This window comes from Equus caballus, chromosome X (assembly GCF_041296265.1).
Source record: "Equus caballus isolate H_3958 breed thoroughbred chromosome X, TB-T2T, whole genome shotgun sequence".
NCBI lineage: Eukaryota > Metazoa > Chordata > Mammalia > Perissodactyla > Equidae > Equus > Equus caballus.
Window position 1 is genome coordinate 102,504,593 of NC_091715.1, and position 19,114 is coordinate 102,523,706.

Genomic DNA, 19,114 nt, shown 5'->3' on the forward strand with positions numbered 1-19,114 from the left:
TACAAATCTCACAAAGTATTGTTAAAAGATAAACTGAGACACATTAAAATTTTTAACAGTTTGAGCACACATTGATTCAAATCACACAGAGCCAAACGGGGAGAGGTTAGGAGTGCTACATAGACAGGAGCTGGGGCAAGGTTTTTATAGAGAAGATGTAGAAACAAAGCAAGGAAGTTATTTAATTTGATATATCTTAAGTGGTTGCATTATTTGGGAAGCCTAGTTGGCTGTTTGTGATTGGTTGTTCTTCTTAACCTTGAGGCATTTACAGGAATTGACTCTGGTTTAGGTTTTGGTTTTGCTTACTTAGGCGACTAAGTCATTAGAGCCTCTTCAGTCTAATGGTGTCCTTGTTTGATTACTTTAATAATTCCTCCCTTTTGGTCATCTTGTCATACACGAGAGAGAAAAAATTTTGGTATTATCACCGCTCTCAGTCACCATCAGGTTTAAATTGTTCTTTTTCTTTTTTAAAGATTGGCACCTGAGCTAACAGCTGTTCCCAATCTTTTTTTTTTCCTGCTTTATCTCCCCAAATCCCCTCAGTATATAGTTGTATATTTTAGTTGTGGGTCCTTCTAGTTGTGGCATGTGGGACGCCACCTCAACGTGGCCTGACGAGCGGTGCCATGTCTGCACCCAGGATCCAAACCAGTGAAAACCTTGGCCTATGAAGTAGAATGCGCGGACTTAACTGCTCAGCCACAGGGCCAGCCCCTAAATTGTTCTTGTCTCATTGCGAAATTCATAGGTTATGATGTCAGGTTTGTGGAAGAACTGTTTTTGCTGTTCATTTTGTTGTTTATCTTATTTGTTTCTCCAAGCAAAGTGAGACCATCTGGTGTACTGCTGATGGCTGTGAACATGCATTTAAGACCCTTGAGAGAACAGAGCACACTAGGGAGACTACAATGATGATATCAGGAGGATAATACCAAGAGACTGAGGTAGGCTCCTTAGCCAGGACCCCTATGAACCAAACCAGTTGATATCAAATAAAGAATGTACCTGAAAAGGCATCACCTGTTTTAGTCAAGTAGCTTGTTAATTCCTAGTATTTGCTACAATATGAGAGGTATTGATCCAGGTACAGCAGGAGTTATTTGCTATGGCACAAACTCCTCCTTGTTCAACCAGCAAGTAATCTAAAGCAATTCCATTATCTAAAACCACCATAACAAAAAAACCTAGGGACTTTTGTTGTGCAGCTATAGCCTTAACATTAGATTCAGTGATAATTGCCAGAGTTAAGGCGCATCATCTTCCTGTGCATTAACAGAGAGACAAAGGAAGTAGCAAAAAGGGAAAAGGAATAAAGTTTCTGTATTGGAGATGAAGATCTTGATCCATGATCCTGGGAGAGCTGTCCGCCTCTGAATACTGTCTAATTCTAGGGAGGAACCATCTTAGTTAATTTTAATTTTAGGTCTCCAGCTGGTGTGAAGTTCCAAGAGTCTGGAGGAATGCTTTTTAATTGGGAGATGTGGACTCAAGGTTCAAGGCCCTGAAGTTTGGTGCTGTCTGGGCAGTGAGGAGGATCTGGTATGGTCCCTCTCAGCAAGGATAAAGGGCACTCTGTTCTTAGTGATTCCAAGTCAGAAAGGTAAGAGAAAGTTGAAAACATTAGTTTGGAGAATTGTAGCCAGATATTTATAAAAGCTGAAAAAATTCAGGATCCAGTCCAGTTTATAGATATATAACAAAACTCCCCAAAAAATGAACAGGGCTAGAATCTAATAATCTCAGTTATAGTTTTCTACTGAAACAAAAATTGTCTCTCTACAATCACTCCTATTTCTAGCAAAGATAATCACAGCAAGACTAATTTGTTTCCAAATAAGTCTAGTCTTATTAAACTTAGCCTGATTATTTACATAAATGCAGCAAGAATAGTGATTGACCATACAGGCTATTTTAAAGTTTGCTTTGCTAGAACTTTGCATAAGATTGGACTTTTTTTTTGCTGAGGAAGAATCACCCTGAGCTAACATCTGTTGCCAGTCTTCCTCTTTGTTTCGTATGTGAACCATCTCCACAGCATGGTCATTGACAGACCAGTGGTGTAGGTCTGTGACCAGGAACAAAATCCAGGCCCCCAAAGCAGAGTGCACTGAACTTAACCACTAGGAAACCAGGGCTGGCCCCAGATTGGACTTTTAAAAGCCTCTGGAGGCTAGGAAGCCAAGCCAAGGACTTGTTAGACATCACCTGAAATACCTATAATTTGGGTGAATTCCTCTCCTCCTGAGGTCCCTAAAATAGCCTGGTGTTCCTGGGGCTTCCAGAAAGTGACCTTTCTTACTTACCTATTATGGCTGGGAGCCCTGTAAGCAAGATATCAGGCAGTTTCTCTGAGGAGCTTTATTGGCTTCATAAAGTCAACCTCAGTTCCTTAAAGCTGTCTGGTCATATTTGATTTTATGCACATCATTCTCAAATATGACATTCCAGTCAAAGCCTATGTAATATAACCAATGTTTTCAATTGTGTCTTGTTACAAGAACACATTTTTACTGAATGTATGCAAATAACTTTATTGTCATGAAAATTTAAAAAACTAAGGGTTTCCAAATTCTGGAGGGATCAGGTATGGAGAAAAAGATAAATACTTCAATTCTGTTTACAAAAGTCTAATCTATCAAATTGCTATGTTATAGATAGCTTAAAAGAAAAGAGAGAAAGATTTCCTTAAATCTGGAAAACAAAACATTAAAGAACCAGGATTGTTTCAAACAAAAAGCCATAAAAAATTATAATCATCTTTTCAGTTCAATTAATCCCATGTTAATTCTTGTTTAGCTTGAATTCAATTTGTCCATTAGAATTCTGGAAATTCTTACTCAGTTCAGTTGTATGATTGTAATGTTACCAGAAAAAATGTGTTCAAGTGCTTTCAGAATAGTTTCCTAAATTTTGCTGAAAATGAAGCACTTTTGCAAAAGCATCACAGTAAAACAATAACTGTCTGTAAATCACAAAAATGACTTAAAAAATGGCCATGTTTCAAGATCTGATGAGAGTTCATTTGAAAAGGAAATTTACTTAATTCTGTGGCATATGACAATTTAAGATTGTAATTGGACAATAAGAGTATTGACAAATTTCTATGAACTTAATTCTGGAATACCTATTTTAATATCACATATCCATACACATATAACCTAAGAAGGCTTATCATCACTTCTTACTTGACAATGCTTTCTGTATAATTTAACATACCAAATAAACGTAATTAGTTTAACATCTTTCTTTTACAAGGTGAGACAGAGGGTCCCTCTGGGAAATCTTAAAGTTAGTTTGAGGTAAAAAAGACTCCATTTAGAATCTGATTTGGGGGAGTTGTCAAAAATATCAAAGGTTTAAACATTTGATGAAATAGGATCACAGATCATCATGAAAGAATATTTAATTATCTATTTAGCCAAAGTGAAAATAAAAGATTTTAAAGGCATTAGAGGTTACAAAGTTGTTAATAAAATGTAGCTCTTTTCATATTGAGAAGACTCAGTTCTCCCATGTAATCAAAGACCTGATAAAATGGGGGCCAGCCTGGTGGCATAGTTTAAGTTCATGTGCTCTGCTTCAGCGGCCCAGGGTTCATGGGTTCAGATCCTGGGCATGGACATACACACTGCTCTTCAAGCCATGCTGTGGAGGCATCCCACATACAAAATAGAGGACGATTGGCACAGATGTTAGCTTAGAGACTATCCTCCTCAACCAAAAAGAGGAAGATTGGCAAAAGATATTAGCTCAGGGCCAGTCTTCCTCCCTAAAGAAAAAATAAAGGACCCAGAGGATGCTCTACTCTCCTTTAAAAAAAAAAGACCTGATAAAGACAACATGAAGCACAGGAAATTATTTTTGCAAGACACACAATCTTTGCTTTCCAGGCAGATTACCCAAAAGGTAAATAAAAAGATTTCACAATCTCTTATCACAAGCAGACCAATAGTCCAAAAACACTGTCTTTTTAACAGACAGCCAAATTCTAATTTTGCACTGGTGTAATTTGATATTAAAGTTCATTCTTTAAAAACTTAAATCCATTCTGATCTTATCCAGCTTGACCACATATAAAATTCCTTTCCCAAGATTCCTTTTCCACAAACCTTCTATCCATTCAGGATTTATCCTGTATTTTAGTCTTTCCCATCTGGAACAACCAGTCATTCTACTTTAGGACAAAATTACTCTCTTTCCCTTTACAAAAACTCGTCCTTCATAGCTTTCCTTATCTAAAAAACCTATTCTACTTTCCTTACCTGCTTTTCATACACAGTTGTTTCCTTTCACTCTTATTATTTCCAGTAGTTTTAATTACATATATTGATTAACATTCTTAACCCTTAGAAACTTTAATTTTTAGTGAAAAATAAGAAGCAATTGTGGGGGCTGGCCTGTGGCGGAGTGGTTAAGTTTGTGTGCTCTCCTTCAGTGGCCCAGGGTTTTGCCAGTTCATATCCTGGGCACAGACATGGCACCGCTCATCAGGTCATGTTGAGGTGGTGTCCCATATAGCACAACCAGAGGCACTCACAACTAGAATATACAACTATGTACCAGGAGGCTTTGGGGAGAAGAAGAGGAAAAAAAAAGATTGGCAACAGATGTTAGTGTGGGTGCCAATCTTTAAAAAAGAAAAAAGCATATTGCCTATTTTTAAAAAAGAAAAGAATTCCTAAAAAAAAGCAATTGTGGACTGCCTGTTACACTACCATTCTGTGGACTGGAAAATTTATAAATATATTTCATAATTTCTCGAAGTGTATCTTTCCTCACAGTAAATTTTTCAGTATGGTACAAGACATGTTTACTGATAGACCAAAATATCTTCAGTTTCTGTGTAATAAGAAACCAAAAGTAGATAAACTTATACTCAGTAGTTAATGTTTCAGTATTTTATCTTATTTGGAAATGATCTAGATATCCAATGAATACCCATCATTTAACTTAACTTAGTATAAGGTTTCAAGTTACCAAAAAGACTTTTGAAACTATTTTTTAGGTAGACATACTTAAACATAATTACTGTTGAAAAAATCATCTATAAACTTTTATCTTACTTACATCTATATAATTCATTTGTTCTTAAGAATTATGTTTAAATTACTCCTGAAAATTTTATGACATTAAACAGCCAACCACCATCTTAAGTTATTTTTGTTGACAACAAATCCTGTATAAGAGATAATATGACTTTTAGTGAAATCTGGTAGAATAAAAGTCGTACATCTGCATTATATTTAATGTTGATAACTCTGAAGACATGCTTGTTTTAATTAAATCAACAAACTTACACTCACTTTTTTTAAATTAAGATTATGATAGTTTACAACCTTGTGAAATTTCAGTTGTACATTATTGTTAGTCATGTTGTGGGTACACCACTTCACCCTTTGTGCCCTCCCCCCACCCACCCCTTTTCCCTGGTAACCACCGATCAGTTCTCCTTGTCTATATGTGAACTTCCACCTATGAGTGGAGTCATACAGAGTTCGTCTTTCTCTGTCTGGCTTATTTCGCTTAACATAATACCCTCAAGGTCCATCCATGTTGTTGCAAATGGGACGATTTTGTCTTTTTTTATGGCTGAGTAGTATTCCATTGTGTATATATACCATATCTTCTTTATCCAATCATCAGTTGCTGGGCACTTAGGGTGGTTCCATGTCTTGGCTATTGTAAATAATGCTGCAATGAACATAGGGGTGCACCGGACTCTTGGAATTGCTGATTTCAGGTTCTTAGGATAGATACCCAGTAGTGGGATGGCTGGGTCATAAGGTATTTCTATTTTTAACTTTTTGAGAAATCTCCATACTGTGTTCCATAGTGGCTGCACCAGTTTGCATTCCCACCAACAGTGTATGAGGGTTCCTTTTTCTCCACAACCTCGCCAACATTTGTCACTCTTGGTTTTGGATATTTTTGCCAATCTAATGGGTGTAAGGTGATATCTTGGTGTAGTTTTGATTTGCATTTCCCTGATGATTAGTGATGATGAGCATCTTTTCATGTGTCTATTGGCCATCCTTAAATCTTCTTTGGAGAAATGTTTGTTCATGTCCCCTGCCCATTTTTTGATTTTTTGTTGTTGAGCTGTGTGAGTTCTTTATATATTATGGAGATTAACCCTTTGTCAGATAAGTAGCTTGTAAATATTTTTTCCCAATTAGTGGGCTATTTTTTTGTTTCAATCCTGTTTTCCCTTGCCTTGAAGATGCTCTTTAGTCTGACGAAGTACCATTTGTTTATTCTTTCTATTGTTTCCCTCACCTGAGGAGTTATGGTGTCTGAAAAGATTCTTTTGAAACTGATGTCAAAGAGTGTACTGCCTATATTGTCTTCTAGAAGACTTATTGTTTCAGGCCTAATCTTTAGGTCTTTGATCCATTTTGAGTTTATTTTTGTGAATGGTGAAAAATAATGGTCAATTTTCATTCTTTTACATGTGGCTGTCCAGTTTTCCCAGCACCATTTGTTGAAGAGACTTTCTTTTCTCCATTGTAGGCCCTCAGCTCCTTTGTCAAAGATTAGCTGTCCATAGATGTGTGGTTTTATTTCTGGGCTTTCAATTCTGTTCCATTGATCTGTGTACCTGTTTTTGTACCAGTACCATGCTGTTTTGATTACTGTAGCTTTGTAGTATGTTTTGAAATCAGTGATTGTGATGCCTCCGGCTTTGTTCTTCTTTCTCAGGCTTGCTTTAGCAATTCGGGGTCTTTTGTTGCCCCATATGAATTTTAGGATTCTTTGTTCAATTTCTGTAAAGAATGTCATTGGGACTCTGGGATAGCGTTGAATCTGTAGATTGCTTTAGGTAGTATGGACATTTTAACTATATTTATTCTTCCAACCCATGTGCATGGAATGTCTTTCCATCTCTTTATGTCGTCATCAATTTCTTTCAAGAAAGTCTTGTAGTTTTCATTGTAGAAATCTTTCACTTCCTTGGTTAAATTTATCCCAAGGTATTTTATTCTTTTCGTTGCGATTGTGAATGGGATTGAGTTCTTGAGTTCTTTTTCTGTTAGTTCATTGTTAGCATGTAGAAATGCTACTGATTTATGTATGTTGATTTTATACCCTGCAACTCTGCTGTAGCTGTTGATTTTTTCTAATAGTTTTCCTATGGATTCTTTGGCGTTTTCTATATATAAGATCATGTCATCTGCAAACAGCGAGAGTTCTACTTCATTGCCTATTTGGATTCCTTTTATTTCTTTTTCCTACCGAATGGCTCTGGTCAACACCTCCAGTACTACGTTGAATAGGAGTGATGAAAGTGGGCCCCCTTGTCTTGTTCCTGTTCTCAGAGGGATGGCTTTCAGTTTTTGTCCATTGAGTATGATGTTGGCTGTGGCTTTGTCATATATGGCCTTTATTATGTTGAGGTACTTTCCTTCTACCCATTTTATTGAGGGTTTTTATCATAAATGGATGTTGGATCTTGTCGAATGCTTTCTCTCCATCTATTGAGATGATCATGTGGTTTTTGTTTCTCATTTTGTTAATGTAGTGTATCACGTTGATTGACTTGCGGATGTTGAACCATCCCTGTGTCCCTGGTATAAATCCCACTTGATCATGGCGTATAATCCTTTTTTTAAAAGATTTTATTTTTTTCCTTTTTCTCCCCAAAGCCCCCCAGTACATAGTTGTATATTCTTCGCTGTGGGTCCTTCTAGTTGTGGCATGTGGGACGCTGCCTCAGCATGGTTTGATGAGCAGTGCCATGTCTGTGCCCAGGATTCAAACAAATGAAACACTGGGCCACCTGCAGCAGAGCACGCGAACCCAACCACTCAGCCACAGGGCCAGCCCCTTGGTGTATAATCTTTTTGATGTATTGCTGTATTCGGTTTGCCAGAATTTTGTTGAGGATTTTTGCATCTATGTTCATCAGTGATATTGGCCTGTAGTTTTCCTTCTTTGTGCTGTCCTTGTCAGGTTTGGGGATCAGGGTGATGTTGGCTTCATAGAATGTGTTAGGGAGTGCTCCATCTTCCTCAATTTTCTGGAATAGTTTGAGAAGGATAGGTATTACATCTTCTTTGAATGTTTGGTAGAATTCTCCAGAGAAGCCGTCTGGTCCTGGACTCTTATTTTTGGGGAGGTTTTTGATTACTGTTTCTATTTCTTTACTTGTGATTGGTCTATTTACACTCACTTTTATTTCCCAAAGATTATCCCAGATCACATGAACTTGAGAAACATTTGGGGTAGTTTTTATATTTCTCAGAGAATGCCTAATTTATATAAAAGCTTATTTTTCTGTAAGCCAATTAAATAGAACCCTTTAAAAATTAATTTTGGCAATACTATCTGGAGGTTGAAAAACCACTCATAAATAACATACATATACGGACATACATAAACATAAAGGCAAACACAAACAAAGATCTTATAGTCTTTATTTTTAAATTTTAGCTATAAGATGGATATAATAATGCAAAATTCCCTAGTTTACAAAAGAATGGTTGGATCCAAATTGTGTTTCTGGCAGATGGAATAAGTTAAGGTTAACCACTCAGACGGCTTAAGTTTTTACTAATATTTGTGGAGAAGACTTTTAATATTTTTCATACACAGGTCCCAAATAGCTTCTTTTTTATTCCTTCTGATAACAATTGTCCGCCTGATGTTTGCATTTCAAAGAGATGGCTCTCAATTCCTAGAGAAGACTCTGGTAGAAAATTTATATCTTGAAGACACGGAAAAAGAATGTAAGTTTTCTCCAAGAAGTAGTTTTGTTTTCATTGTCCTGATCTTTTATGATACCTGTAACCATTTTTGAGATGAATAGGGGAGGGTTGGGGTTTGGTAAAAAGGATAGGTGGGCTTTAAATTGCTTCTAGAGCCACATTTCTGTTCTTTGAAAGTCTCAATTTGTAAGACAAGAACAATTTGAGTTCTTTGAGTAATTCCTCAAAGAACTGAGTTGAAACCTGAATGCTATCAAGGTGCTCACCCACTCTTCCAACTACATTATCTTCAATTTGCTTCTTTATATCAAGGAGAAGATCTAACTAAGATAGAAATCAAAAGATTCCTAGGGCTGGCCCCGTGGTGGAGTGGTTAAGTTTGCACGCTCTGCTTTGGCAGCCCAGGGTTTCACTGATTTTGATCCTGGGTACAGATGTAGCACCACTCATCAAGCCATGCTAAGGCTGAGGACGCCCCCACATAGCCCAACTGGAAGGACCTACAACTAGAATACGCAACTATGTACTGCAGAGCTTTGGGGAGAAGAAGAAGAAAAAAAAAAAGACTGGCAACAGATGTTAGCTCAGGGCCAATCTTTAGGGGGAAAAAAGATTCCTATGTTCTAGATTTAGAGCTGTGCTTTTGGAATGTTTTGGTAAATCTTTCCATGAAAGCTTCAGGATTTTTTTTCCTTTGGGTACAAAGTTCCATTTTAGCTTAGGGGAAAAGGCCTAAAAATTTTCCTATCAAGCTCTGAATATCAGCTTCCAATTTGGCAAGCTTCTCACCAAAGAAATTTTAAGGAAAAAATTCCTTCAAATATCTTATTATCAGATTTTAGCTGTGACAAATAGTAAATATTCCTGGCAGTATTGAACTCTTTTTATTATTATTTTTCCTTTTACCTTGGAACCTATCAAGTGACTTGATACTAAAACCAATAAGTCTTTTATGGCTTAACCATGGACACAAGTGGTGTCCCCAAAGAGGGTGCAAAAGATGCAGTCCTCCTATAATCCAGAATCACTTACAAAGATAACCAAAAGAAAGAAATACTTAGACAATTCCCCTGAGAGCTAGCAACAGTCCATAGGACACTAGCCACAAATGGGGTGCAACCCACATTTGTGTGGCCATATTATTGAGACCCTCAACCTGACAGTTGAGCTGCCTATACATGCAAGCAATGACAATTTGTGTGCCTCGACAGGAGTAAAGCCAAGCCAAGTCCTCAGGACACAAAACAAGTGGCAGATAGAAAATCAATAACTGTCCCTGAGATGGAAAGGATGGATAATAAATGGGTACCCAAAAACCAAATTCACAAAAGTCTGAATTTGGAAAAGAAGGGATACCATGAAATTTTACCTTCTTCTCTCAGTTGGGCACTACAAAGATACAGGAGAGCCAACTTTGGGAAGAATTCCTACCCTTCACCAGCTTCTGCCAGTCATCCTGGGATCCCTTCTACAGGGTCCAGAGCAAGTGAGGTGTTCCAGAGGTGTCACCAGAAATTATAGAGGAGAAAAATATATTTTTTCTCTACCTTTATGAGTTCTTGGCCAAGACACCTTTTTCTCTAAGGTACCTGGTAAATAAGCTTATCAAGGTTAAAAGCTTCCCACTGTGGCCACTATAATTAAAGATTGTCTTTCGTAAGGTTAATCCACTTGTTCAGACAAACAGATTCTAGGCCCATAATTTTTTTTCCATTTTATTTTTTATTCACATTATGATAGTTTGCAACCTTGTGAAATTTCAGTTGTACATTATTATTTGTCAGTCATTTGTCAGTCATATTGTAGGTGCAGCAATTCACCTTTTGTGGCCAACCCCTACCCCTGATTTCCCCTGGTAACCACTAATCTGTTCTCTTTATCCATGTGTTTAACTTCCACATATGAGTGGAGTCATACAGAGATTGTCTTTCTCTATCTGGCTTATTTCACTTAACATGATACCTTCAAGTCCCATCCATGTTGTTGTGAATGGGACGATTTTATCCTTTTTTATGGCTGAGTAGTATTCCATTGTATATATATGTATATGTATATATATGCACCATATCTTCTTTATCCAATCATCAGTCAATGGGCATGTAGGTTGCTTCCACATCTTGGCTACTGTGAATAATGCTGCAATGAACATAGGGGTGCATGGGTGTCTTTGAATTGCTGATTTCAGGTTCTTTGGATAGATACCCAGTAGTGGGATGGCTGGGTCATATGCTATTTCTATTTTTAATTTTTTGAGAAATCTCCATACTGTTTTCCATAGTGGCTGCACCAGTTTGCATTCCCACCAGCAGTGTGTGAAGGTCCCTTTTTCTCCACAACCTCTCCAACATTTGCTATTTTTTGTTTGGGTTATTTTAGCCATTCTAACGGGTATAAGACAGGGATTGTGATGCCTCTAGCTTTGTTCTTTTTTCTCAGGATTGCTTTAGCAATTCGGGGTCTTTTGTTGCCTCATATAAATTTTAAGATTCTTTGTTCTATTTCTGTGAAGATGTCATTGGGATTCTGATTGGGATTGCACTGAATTTGTAGATTGTTTTAAGTAGTATAGACAATTTAACTATGTTTATTCTTCCAATCCATGTGCATGGAATGTCTTCCCATCTCTTTCTGTCGTCATCAATTTCTTTCAGGAAAGTCTTGTACTTTTCTTTGTATAGGTCTTCCACTTCCTTGGTTAAATTTATTCCAAGATATTTTATTCTTTTTGTTGCAATTGTGAATGGGATTGTGTACTTGAGTTCTCTTTCTGTTAGTTCATTATTAGAATATAGAAATGCTACTGATTTATGTAAGTTGTTTTTGTACTGTGCAACTTTGCTGTAGTTGTTGATTACTTCTAGTAGCTTTCCGATGTATTTTTTAGGGTTTTCTATATATAATATCATGTCATCTGTAAACAGTGAGAGTTTCACGTCTTCATTGCCTATTTGAATTCCTTTTATTTCTTTTTCCTGCCTAACTTCTCTGGCCCAAACCTCCAGTACTATGTTGAATAAGAGTGGTGAGGGGCCCGCCCCGTGGCCGAGAGGTTAAGTTTGTGCACTCTGTTTCGGTGGCTCGGGGTTTCACTGGTTCAGATCCTGGGCATGGACATGGCACCGCTTGTCAGGCCCCACTGAGGCAGTGTACCACATGCCACAAGTAGAAGGACACGCAACTAAAAAAAATATATATACAACTACGTACTGGGGGGATTTTGGGAGAAAAAGCATAAAAAAAAGAAGACTGGCAACAGTTGTTAGCTCAGGTGCCAATCTTAAAGAAAAAAAAAGAGTGGTGAGAATGGGCACCCTTGTCTTGTTCCTGTTCTCAAGGGGATGGCTTTCAGTTTTTCCCCATTGAGTATGATGTTGGCTGTGGTTTTGTCATATATGGCCTTTATTATGTTGGGGTACTTTCCTTCTATACCCATTTTATTGAGAGTTTTTATCATAAATGGATGTTGTATCTTATCTAATGCTTTCTCTGCATCTATTGAGATGATCATGTGGTTTTTGTTTCTCATTTTGTTAATGTGGTGTATCACATTGATTGACTTGCAGATGTTGAACCATCCCTGTGTCCCTGGTATAAATCCCACTTGATCATGGTGTATGATATTTTTAATGTACTTCTGTATTCGGTTTGCCAATATTTCATTGAGGATTTTTGCATCTATGTTAATCAAGGATATTGGCCTGTAGTTTTCCTTCTTTGTGTTGTCCTTGTCTGGTTTTGGGATCAGGGTGATGTTGGCTTCATAGAATGTGTTAGGAAGTGAGAATGATAGGTATTAAATCTTCTTTGAATGTTTGGTAGAATTCTCCAGAGAAGCCATCTGGTCCTGGACTTTTATTTTTGGGGAGGTTTTTGATTACTGTTTCAATCTTGTTACTTGTGATTGGTCTATTCAGATTCTCTATTTCTTCCTGATTCAGTTTTGGGAGGTTGTAAGAGTCTAAGAATTTATCCATTTCTTCTAGATTGTCCAATTTGTTGGCATAATTTTTTCATAGTATTCTTTTATAATCTTTTGTATCTCTGTGGTCTCTGTTGTGATTTCTCCTCTTTCATTTCTAATTTTACGTATTTGAGTCTTCTCTCTTTTTGTCTTAGTGAGCCTGTAGGCCCATAATTTTTATACATGTAGTTAGCCAGAATCCAAGATGGAGGAGTCTTGGACTCTTTGGATGTGGAGGAACCCATTTTCTCTTTTTTTCACTTAAAATAAAATTTGTTGATGTGAGGACTCACACTGGACCCAGTCCAGAAAAAGAAATGCTCAAGCAAAGTCAGAGAGCTCATAATGCAAATGCTGTAGAGCTTGGATAGCCAAGAGGGAATTATTTGTGACCTCCAGACACAACAGAAAAAATATGAGCACAATGAGTTCAGTGGGTACCTACTCTTGCTCATTGCTCATTGCTCCCTGGGGCTGTCAGTAGTCTCCTTTGGATCCCACTTCTGACACGAAGGCTGTTTAAAGATCTAGTGAAGCATATCATAAATTTTGAGTTTATCTGAACAAACGTTGATTCAAATTGGGCAGTGCAAAACCAGAAGTGGTTAGAAGTGCTTCATCAACAGGAGTAAGGGGCAAGGTTTTTATAGAGAAGACACAGAAGCAAAGCAAAAAAAAAATTATTTGATTGGCTATAACTTAAGTGGTTGCATTATATCGGAAAACTAGTTGGCTGCTTGTGATTGGTTGTTCTTAATCTTGAGGCATTTAGAGGAATTGACTCTGGCTTAGGTTTTAGTTTGCTTACATAGGCTACCAAGTCATTAGAGCCACCTCAGTCTAACAGCCTTCTTGTTTGATTATTTTAATAGTATAGAAGTGGGAGGAACAGTTCCTAATTAATTCTATGAGACAAGTATCACCATGACATCAAAACAAGACTAGTACAACAAAAAACTAAAAACCAATATCTTTTATGAATATAGATGCAAAATACTCAACAAATTACCAGCAAATTGAATCTAGCAATATATAAAAGGGGTTATACCCAATGACCACTGAGATTTATCCCAGGAAGGCAAGTTTGGTATAATACACAAAAATCAGTCAATATGAACCACCACATTAGCAGAATGGAGGCCAAAACCCACATGATTATCTCAACAGATTTAGAAAAACATTTTACAAGATCCACCACCCTGTTATGATAAAATATTCAACAAACTAGGAATATAAGGGAACTTCCTCAATTTGATAAAGGACATCTACCAAAAACATGCATCTTACATCATACTTAAGCTTGAAAGACTAAAAATTTTCCCTCTAAGAACAGAAATGAGACAAGGATGTCCTCTCTTGCCATTTCTAGAGGTTGTAGTAGAGGTTCTATCCAGGGCAATTAGGCAAGAAAAATAAATAAAAAGGCATCCCATTAGGAAAGGAAGTAAAAGAATCTCAGGGCCAGCCCTGTGGCCGAATGGTTAAGTTCATGCACTCTGCTTTGGTAGCCCAGGGTTTTGCCGGTTCGGATCCTGGGCGCGGACATGGCATTGCTCATCAGGCCACGCTGAGGCGGCATCCCACATGCCACAACTAGAAGGACCCACAACTAAGAATATAAAACTATGTACTGAGGGCGCTTTGGGGAGAAAAAGGTAAAATAAAAAATCTTTCAAAAAAAGGAAGTAAAAGGATCTCTATTTGAAGATAACATAATCTTGTATACAGCAAATCCTAAGAAACTCATTTAAAAACTATGAGAACTAATATTGAGTGGAACAATGTGGCAGGATACAATATCAATAAACAAAAATCAACTGCATCTCTTTACATCAGAAATTAACGATCTGAAAATAAACTTGAAAAAATCATTCCATTTACAGTGGCATCAAAAAGAAAAACATTTTTAGGAACATATTTAACAAAAAAGGGCCAGACATAAATTAAAAACACAAAATTTTGTTGAAAAAAATTAAAGACCCAAATAAATGAAAATAAATCCAATGTTCATGGATTGAAAGACAATATTGTTCAGATGGCAAAACTCCCTATTTGATCTACAGATTCAATGCAATCCCATCAAAATCCCATCTGGCTTCTATGTAGAAAACGACAAGGTTATTCCAAATTCAAGGGATCCAAAATAGACAAAATCTTAGAAAGAACAACATTGGATATCTCATACGTCCTAGTTTCAAAAATTACTACAGAACAACAGTAATCAAGACAGTGTGTTACTTCCATAAGGATAGACATATAGATCCATAGAAAAGAATTGAGAGTCCAGAAGTAAATCTTCACATTTAGGGTCAATGGCTTTTTGACAAATGTGCCAAGACAATTCAAAGGGGAAAGAATGGTTTTAAAACTAATAGTGATGTAACAATTGGATATCCACATGCCAAAGATTGAATTTAGACCACTACATCATACCATACACAAAAATTAACTCAACATGGGTCAAAAGTATTAACGTAAGTGCTAAAATTATAAAACTCTTAGAAGAAAACATAGGAGTAAATCTTAATGACCTTGGGTTTCACAGCATTTTCTTAGATATGACAACAAAAGCATATGTGACAAAATATATATAAGTTGTCATCAAAATGAAAATTTTTTGTGCTTCAAATGATAATATTAAGAAAGTGAAAAGGCCACCCACAGAATGGGAAAAATCACTTACAATTCATTTATTTGATAAGGAATTAGTTTACAGAACATATAAAGAACTCCGGACATTCTACCATTAAAAGATAACCCAATTTAAAAATGGGAAAACGATTTGAATAGACATTTCTCCAAAGATATGCAGATAACCAATAGGCACATGAAAAAGAATTCAACATCATTAGTTGTTTGGAAATGCAAATTAGAACCAAAAGGAGATAGCACTTAAAATACAATGTGATAGCTAAAATGAAAAGGATAGAAAATAACAAGTTTTGGCAGGGATGAGGAGAAACTGGAGCCCTCAAACATTGTTGACGGGAATGTAAAATGCTATTCTCAATTTAGAAAATAGATTGGCAGTACTTCAAAATGTTAAACATAGACTTACCATATGACCCAGCAATTCCATTCCTTGGTATATACCCAAAAGAAATGAAAAGATATGGCCATACAAAACTTATACACAAATGTTGATAGAAGTATTGTTTATAATAGCTAATGGAAAAGTGGAAAAAACTCCAAATGTCCATCAACTGATGAATAGATAAACAATATGTGGTATATCTTATAATAAAATAAAATTGGCAATGAAAAGGAAGAAGTACTGATACAAGCTACAAAATGGATGAAGCTTGAAAACAATATGCTAAGTGAAACAAGTCACAAAAGACCCTATATTTTATTATTCAACTTATAAGAAATTGCTATATCAGCAAATCTATAGTGACAGAAAGTAAATTAGTGGTTTCTTGGTTCAGGGAGCAGGGTAGGAATAGGAAATGATTGGTGATGGATACCAGGTTTCTTTGTGGGATAATGAAAACATTCTAAAATCAGATTGGGTGATGGTTGCCCAACCCTGTGAATGTACTAAAAATCACTGATTTGTACCCTTTACATGGGTGATTTATATGACATATAAATTATATCTCAATAACATTGCTAAAGAGAAATGATTATACAATAAAATAATAATTTTTATTATTATTTTATTATTAGTATTGTGGGTTTATAACACATGTAGAAGTAAAATGTAAGACAACACTAGAAAAAAGGGTGAGAGGGAAAATATACAAGGTTTTAAAGTTCTTCCATTATCCACGAAGTCATAGAAAATTATTTGAAGGTATACTGTAATAATATAAAATAAATACTGCAAACTCTAGCACCATGGCTCAGATATTTTACGTGGGAGGACATCAGGCTGTAAAATAGAGAGCTCTAAATTTCTTCCCAAAGGAAATGACTTCATTTGCAATAGCGTGGAGAAGATCAAGCCTAAAGGAGCTCTTGAGAACATTGGAGGTTGTGGTGTGTGGTATAATAAAAATATATATTTGGTCTTTGCCTCCAGTTCCTGGCACAGAGCTCCCAAAACCCTTGGGGTTTACTAAGTTATAGGAGTGTCTTTTGTTATTCATAATGAGCCCTTTTGACCGCACCTGAATTTATGCTAATGAGGTGATTGATGGTGAAGCCCCTAGATAGCTTCAGGATGGTGGCTGGTCACCAGACAGACCAAACAAATGAATAGAGGGTTGGAACTTCCAGTCCCCACTCCCCTACAACCTATGGGGAGGAAAGAGGAGCTGGAGATTGAGCTCAATCACCAATGAACAATGATTTAATCAATAGAGCCTGGGTAATGAAATGTCCATAAACCTCCATAAATGACAGGATTTGGAGAGCTTCCAGGTTGGTGACACATTGATGTGTTGGGAAAGTGGTGTGCCTGGACAGGGCATGGAAACTCTGCACCACACTCTTACCACAATAACTTGCCCTGTGCTTCTCTTCCATTTAGCTGTTCCTTATTGTATCCTTTAAAATAAATTGGTACTGGTAACTAAAGCACTTTCTTGAGTTCTGTGAGTTGTTCTAGTAAATTATGAAAACTGAGGAGGGGGTTTTGGGAACCCCAAAATTTGTAGTCAGCTGGGCAGAAGTGTGGGTAGCCTGGGCAACCCATTTGTGACTGGGATCTGAAGTGGAGGCATTGTTGTAGGACTGAGTCTTTAACCTGTGGGGTCTGCACTAACTCTGATGAGTTAGTGTCAGAAGTGAATTAAATTATAGGACACCCAGTTGGTGTTGGAAAATCAGAGAATTGGTAGGTGTTGAAAAATTTTGGTGTCAGAAGTGGTGTCAGATAACACCACACATGGTGAACAGCAATTGAGAGGACATTGGTAGAGTCACTGGAGACAGACTAAAGTGTAGGTTAGTTCATTTACCAGAAAAAAATCTGGGAAAGAGAGCTAGGAGGAGACCTGGGAGCAGAACTAATCTCAGTCCGTAGAACAATTTATGCCTCAGGGCACTGTTGACAACAACAGAGCAATCAGCAGGCAATTAGTAGCGTTTAACAGCTGCGCCTGGTCAGGGAAATAGAGCCCTGCCAAACCCATTGTTATCCCAGGGTGACTATGGGCATACCTAAAGCTGTGCCCACTGAGAGGCAACATAAGAGGTTTCACACTGTGTTTTGGCACAGACATTATTTGTTTAGAGACTAGCTGGATTATGTAAAATAATCTAGTCACTAAACAAATAAAGATGAAAGTAACAATAACAAGCCCCAGATGGGGAGTGGGAGCCAATACCTTGAGTTGCTACAATATATTATCTAAAATGTCCAGTTTCCAACAAAAAATTATGAGACATGCAAAGAAACAGGAAAGTATGACCAATATATCAGAAAAAAGTAGGCAACAGAAACTGCCTGTGAGAGTAACCAGATGTCAGCTTTAACAAAGACTTTAAAGCAGCCATTATAAATGTGATCACAGAGCTAAAGAAAACCACGATTAAACAAGTAAAGGAAGATATGATGACAATGTGAAATCAAATACAGAATATCAATAAGGAGAAATTATTTTTTAGAAAAGAACAAATGGAAATTCAGGAGTTGAAAAGTACAATAACTGAAATGAAAAATTCAACAGTAGATTTAAATTGGCAGACTAATTAGTGAACTTAAAGATAGACTGATAGAGATTAAGCAATCTGAACAACAGAGAGAAAAAAGGCTGAAGAAAAATGTACAGTCTCAGAGAAATGTGGGACACTATCAAGTGCTATATTGGCTAAGGAAATGACTCCCAATGGTAACTCAAGAGGTAACTCAGAGGAACCCAGTGAAGAGAACAAGAAATGATATATAAGAACGTTAATATAACAAAAGCCATGAATATATACTCTCTTTCCTTTCTTCTCGCCAAGTCTTTACAATATATAAAGGAATAATTACAACAGTGTATTGTTGAATTTGTAAGATGTATAGGTGTGATATATATAACAATAAAATCACAAAAAGAGGGGAAAGAGAATGGAGTTACATAAGAGTAGTATTTCTGTATCTCGCTAGAATTCAGTTAGTGTAAATCTGAAGCTGATTCTGTTAAGTTAATGTGTATATGGTAAGCACTAGAACAAACACTAAGGAAATATTTAAAAATATAGCAAAAAAATCATAAACAAAATTAAAATGCAACATTAGAAAATATTCACTTAATGCAAAAGAGATCCAAAAAAATGAGACATATAGAAAACAAAAATTAAAACGGCAGAAGTAAATCCAACTATATCAGTAACAACAAAGTGTGAATGCATTAAACTACCCAATAAAAGGCAGAGTTGTCAGACTGGATATAAGAAAACCAAAATCTAATAATATGCTATCTACAGGAAACACACTTTAAATTCAAAGATATAAATAGATTGAAAGTAAAAGGATAAAAAAGATAGATCATATAAGTAACAACCACAAGAA

The 19,114-nt window shown here is 36.6% G+C and overlaps 1 long non-coding RNA gene across 1 annotated transcript in view; it reads right to left on the minus strand.

The window, feature by feature from the left end:
• Positions 1-19,114, minus strand: part of LOC111771526 (uncharacterized) — a 39,656-nt gene that overhangs the window by 9,131 nt on the left and 11,411 nt on the right. The gene's annotated exons all lie outside the window — the stretch shown is intronic.